General features: G+C 40.0%; 1 non-coding gene across 1 annotated transcript; it reads right to left on the reverse strand.

Moving 5' to 3' along the window:
* Positions 1–361: 361 nt before the first annotated feature.
* Positions 362–463, reverse strand: LOC132315204 (small nucleolar RNA R71). Its single transcript, XR_009483598.1, has one exon. It is a non-coding gene; the product is annotated as a small nucleolar RNA R71 (small nucleolar RNA).
* Between the last annotated feature and the right edge of the window lie 5601 nt (positions 464–6064).

The following is a 6064-nucleotide window of genomic DNA, read 5'->3' on the forward strand; positions in this document are numbered from 1 at the left end:
TTGCTTTAAGAGATCACTATGTGCCTAATGAATATAATGCACCCACATGCATTCAATTGCCACCATTTAAAGCACACCACTATGAAATCAAACCCCAAACCATACAAATGCTTCCTAACTATCATGGACTTCCAAGTGAAGAACCTTACAAGCATTTGGATGAGTTTCTTGAAGTATGTTCTACCGTAAAATACACGGACATGCCGGAAGAGGTCTTAAGGCTTAAAATTTTTCCTTTCACCCTTAAAGACAAGGCAAAATATTGGTTTAACAATCTTAGGTCTTTTTCAATAACTTCTTGGGCAGAAATGCAACAAGAATTCTTGAAGAAGTACTATCCAGTTTCTAAGACCAATGCCATGAGAACATCAATTAGAGAATTTTCACATGGGGATGGGGAAACATTTCATGAGGCATGGGAACGCTTTAATGAATTGCTTAGAAAGTGTCCACATCATGACATGCCCAAATGGCAATTAGTTCAATATTTCTTTGAGAGCTTATCGGATAATTATAAGGGCATGGTTGATGCTTCTATGGGTGGCTTTTACATTGATAGGCATGAGGATGACGTGTGTTGTCTTTATGAGAGCATGAGTGAAAATTCTTTGCATCGTACTTTATCTTCGAAGAATGGTAGAAATTCTAGTGGTGGGAAGAGTGTTGGCTTACATCAAGTCAACCACTCTAATGAAATTGCCGCCGAAATGAAATCATTATCTCAAAGGTTTGATCAATTTTTAATCAACCAAAACTCGGCGAATCAAGTATCTTCCTTCCCTAACCATTCTCATCATGCATCTAATGAGACATGTATGACTTGTTCAAGTGTTTTACATTTTACTTCCAATTGTCCCCATGAACATGTGCAAAGTAAGCATCATGAACAAGGAAATGCTGTTTTTACTAATCAAAGGAACAATCTTTATGGCAATCACTACAATCCTAGTTGGAGGAATCACCCGAATTTCTCTTGAAAAAACCAAGGAGAGGGCTCAAACCCTTCCCAAGGCGGTTTTCAAGGGAAATACATTCCACCTCTATTACAAAGCCAAGGTTCCCAAGGTTTTAGATCATCATACCAATCATAAGGAAACCAATTCTCTAATTCTCATTTTCCTAATCAACCATCATATTCCCAAGGAAATGTTAGAAGTCCCACTTTTGAAGAGAAAGTTTTGACCGCTTTGGGCACTTTAGAGGCAAACACACAATTACTTCATTCTCACTCTCAATCTATTGCTAAGCTAGAAACCCAAATAGGGCAAATAGCTAGAACTTTGAATGCTAGAGAGAAAGGAAAAATGCCTTTGAATACCCCACAAAAGCAACAATGTGTTGTGGAGACTCATTCCTCATCGGAAGGTCACACAATAGAGCATGTCAATGCGATGACTACCTTGAGAAGTGGAAAGATTGTGGACAACCAAGTGGGTATGTCCAATGAAGAGAGTGAACCAGTGCAACCAAAAGTTGACACCCATCCTGTTTCATATCATATTCCTCCTTCATTGCATGCGCATGACCATATAAATGAGAATGTGTTGAAAAATGATTTGAAAAGTGATTTTGAAAATAAAGATTTGCAAAATGATTTGAAAACTTCAAAGAAAATTTTTGAAAAGGTTTTTGAACCAAAAGCTCCATTTCCGGATGCCTTAAAAGGATCCATTTCAAATGACAAGCAAAAGGTCAAAGTAAATGAAATCATGGACGTGTTTAGGCAAGTGAAAGTCAATCTTCCACTTTTGGATGCAATCAAGCAAATTCCAGCTTATGCCAAATTCTTGAAAGACTTGTGCACCCAAAAGAGGAAGAATAAAAGCTAAACACCTAGAAAAGTGGTCTTAATTGAGCAAGTAAGCTCAATTTTGCAGCATAACACTCTTCCAAAGTTTAAGAACCCCGGTCCACCTACCACTTCATGCATCATTGGTGATCATATCATTAATCGGGCTCTTCTTGACCTAGGAGCAAGTGTTAATCTTCTTCCATAGTCGGTATATGTCAAATTAGGCTTAGGAGACTTGAAACCGACGTCGGTAGTTTTACAACTTGCCGACCGATCAATCAAAAAGCCTAGGGGTATCATTGAGGATGTCTTGATTAAGATTGATAAATTCTTCTTTCCCGTTGATTTCGTTGTCATTGACACGGAACTGGTCCCAAATCCAAAGAGCCAAATTCCCATTATCCTTGGCCGTCCTTTCTTGGCAACCACAAATGCCGACATTAATTGTAGGGCGGGGATAATGAAGATTTCATTTGGCCACATGAAGGTAAAGTTGAATATTTTTAATCCAACCCCCAATTCATTTGACAAACATGAAGAGATTAATGTTGTATAGAAATGTCATGACCTTAAAAGTGAAGGAATTGAGTTTTTTTGTGAGACCATGGTTTCAAAAAGTCCATCTTCAAACTTGAAACCAAAGAAAGTTGTCTCAAAATCTTGTTTTGAAAGGGCGTGGAAGCCCAAAGATTGTCTTGACTAAGAACCGAAAAAGTCTTTTAAGCTTAATTCTACAAGTTCTGTAAAGAACCATTTGTTGGGTGGAGTTCAAAGCACTTATCACCCCATTGAGGAGGGGATGCACTACAAGATGTTTGATCTGGGCTAAAAGAGCCCAACGTCTTGCTATAGACATTAAAGACTAGCAAGACATTTCGTAGGGTGTCAAAACCCTTTTCCTCCCTCATTTCTATCTTTAATTTCATTTCTTGCAAAGTCTAGATATTGGCTTTGGGTTCATATGCATTGCTAGGAACTGTGATTAGGATTGCATGCATTTTTATGTTGAAATTGAGCATTTTGCATAAGTTCGATCGATCTCAAAATGAGTTCGATCGATTGAACTTCCCACCTGCATCAAACCTGCATACAAATCACTCTCTGTCTAATGGTTTGAACAAAACTTGCATATTTCAGCTTTCTGTCCTATCGTTCGAACTTGTTCCTAGATCGATTTAAACTTTTTCGATCGATCCAACTTCATCTTGGATCGATCTGCAGGTCCAACACTTAGAAAAATTTTGAACCTGCATCCACCTGCATCCAAAAGCCTATCTGTCTCTTCGATCGAACATTTCTTCAATTCTATGCATTTTCGATCGATCGAAGGTATTCTGTGATCAATCTTGGGGAGATCGATCTTTGTTCTTTGTTTTTCAATTTTGACTTTGTTTTGACTTTATTTTAAATTTTAAAAATTTCAAATATATATATATATATATATATATTACTTTTATTGTCATTTTTATTTTCCAAAAAATATATATTTTATAATTTAATTTTTATTGTCATTTTTATTTTCTAAAAAAAATAAAATAAAATAAATAATAATAATAATAATAATAATATAATTTAAATAAATACTTTTCGAAAATCCTAAAAAAATCCTAAAAATATTTTACTGTTTATTTTATTTTTATTTTACTTTTTCAAAAAATCACAAAAATACTTTGTCACTTAAAAGGAGAGAACGATGTCGGTTCGATCGATCTGAGATTAAGTTCGATCGATCAAATTGGCAATAAAATGTTTTTAAAATCGATTCAGGGTCATTTGATTGATTCAACTTGAATCGATCTCAGACCCTCGTTTCCCCCTTCGCCGCTGCACCTCATCTCTTCCCCATCTCTGGTGAGACTCCGGCGAGCATCCTAGGCGTCGAATCACTCTCTCTCATCTCGGATCTCGACTTATATCTCACCCCCCTTTTGCATCTCCACTTCTCTCTTCACTCCGGTATGATCCAAACCTCCCTCTTGTGATTTCAAGCTTCAATTTGTTCCACACATGTTCTAAATGCTAGATCTAAGCTATTTTGATGTTGAAAATCTCTATTGATAAAGTTTAAAGCTCTTTGTATATATGTGTATATATATGTATATATGGTTGTATATATTTTGAGATTTGTTTCAATTTTTGGGAGTATGGGCCTCATAAAGTGATTAAGATTGATGCTTTGTTGTGTTGATGGGCCCACGACCATGTTCGTGAAGGCCCCTTGCCATCCACGTCACAGATCTGTGACTTTTCGAATTTCACTTCACAGTTCGATCGATCGAACTTTTTTATTCGATCGATCTGTAACAGATTGTTCTCACTCATTCTTGATCGATCGGACTTGCATCGATCTCACATTTTTGTGATCGCTAGAACTTCACAGATTTGTTTCACACATCTCACACACCATCTCTTGTGTTTCATGCCATCTCATATATGCCCAATGCCTGTGTTTTCCATACTTCCTTTGTAAGTTTTTCCTTTTATTTTGCTGACCATGGCTAGGGTCAAGACTGTAGCCCGCAGACACTATCACCGCAGGGGTTGGCTGAGTTTGGATGACGAGGCGAGTCCATCTCATGCCTAGGAGCCCATTCCACCTCAGTCTCCAGTTGACAGCCGCCTATAGTCTTCAGATGGAGCATCTCCTTCATACGGTGACGCTGAGGCTGAGCACATACCATCTCTACCACCACAGCTAGCTCAGCCAACCCAAGAGTTAGACCAGCCATTACGTAGATACTCACGCCTTCGACTGGCGTATGAGTCAGTCTTTGACACAGACTTCTTTTCCCGATTGGTGCTTACCCGGTCAGCATATGATGATATCTTCAGACGGGGCATCTCAGCCATACTAGCCTCTATCTCATACCCAGTGTACCCGAGGTTGGTTCGGATGTTCTACCAGAAACTCCGGCCTGCCCCGAGTAACCTGGCGGAGCTGTGGACCACCATTGATGGCTACCTGATTCGTATCACTGTGGACACATTGTCCAGATCTTGTTAGTGTCCACATGCCTGCCCTCCAGAGCTACAGGACACATATCCCACTCTCTACAGGCCCACATATGCAGACATGGCCGTTTTACTCACAGGTCACTATGGCGGTGGCGAGACCTATGCCTCCCGGACCTATATACCAGATGACCTGTGGTTTTTCGACTCTGTCCTGTTCCGTAACATCTTTATGGCCGGCCATAAGACATAGAGGCGCGGCGACTATTTGACAGCTCTGTACGCATTCTATACAGGGCATTGGCTATCTATTCTAGCGCTCATCTGGAGCGTCATGATGAAGCTGTATATCGACCACATCAGCAAGGCTAAGCCCAAAAGGGCTAAGTATCTTCCATTTGGCTATCTCATCACCCACATTCTACGAGACCAGTGCTATCCCTTCCAGCCACATGAGCAGACTGAGTTTGGGGCCTGTTCCTTTAAGAAGAAGGACTGGGATAAGAGCTACAATGCTCTTATTAAGAGTCTGAGAGATGACGCTGTCGAGGCAGCTGAGGATTTAGATGCAGAGCAGGCGGCAGCAGCAGCAGGCCCGACAGTGGATGATATACCAGTTGATTCGGCTGCCGTACATATGGACATTGATTTGGAGCAGCCTGCAGAGGACGCAGAGTAGCACTCTCCAGTTGGGTCACCCATTCATGATGAGGAGCAGGCTCAGGATCATCATTCTCCTGATCCAGCCACACCTGAGGCTCCAGCACAAACACCCGGCTTTGGAGAGCGACTCCAGGCTTTGGAGGATGCTGTAATATTTATCCGCGCCTACACGGTCTCTCTCCTAGAGGATGCTGTCTCCATTAGAGCTGATATTTCTTCTTTCTGTATGGATGTCATGACTACATTCAGAGATCTATCTAGAGACATCCGCGGAGCACGACCTGCCTGTCCTACTTCTTCTTCTTGATCTCTCTATCCCTTTCCTCCTGTCATTTGATATATCTGTGATCTCTGCATATTTTTGATACTGTTATACTATTTTTGCAGCCGTGTCTGTCGGCTCTGATACTGGATGTACTGTACTTTATTTTTTTTATTATTATTTTTATATGTTTTCTGTATGGATGTCATATTTTCATATTCTTATAGCTATCTGTTTGACTCCATCAGGTGCATCCCAGTGACTTCAGTGAGAGAGAGTACTGCCCAAAATTTTCAGGACCACCCTTTTACCTCTCTCTATTTTTCAATTGCTATCCCATTTAAACTTGCATGACCACTGTGCACTGTTATTATCCCTTTTGTTATCTGATGAGT

This window comes from Cornus florida, unplaced genomic scaffold, assembly GCF_030987335.1.
Source record: "Cornus florida cultivar Cherokee Brave unplaced genomic scaffold, ASM3098733v1 CherokeeBrave_3.0.0_Hap2_Chr06, whole genome shotgun sequence".
NCBI lineage: Eukaryota > Viridiplantae > Streptophyta > Magnoliopsida > Cornales > Cornaceae > Cornus > Cornus florida.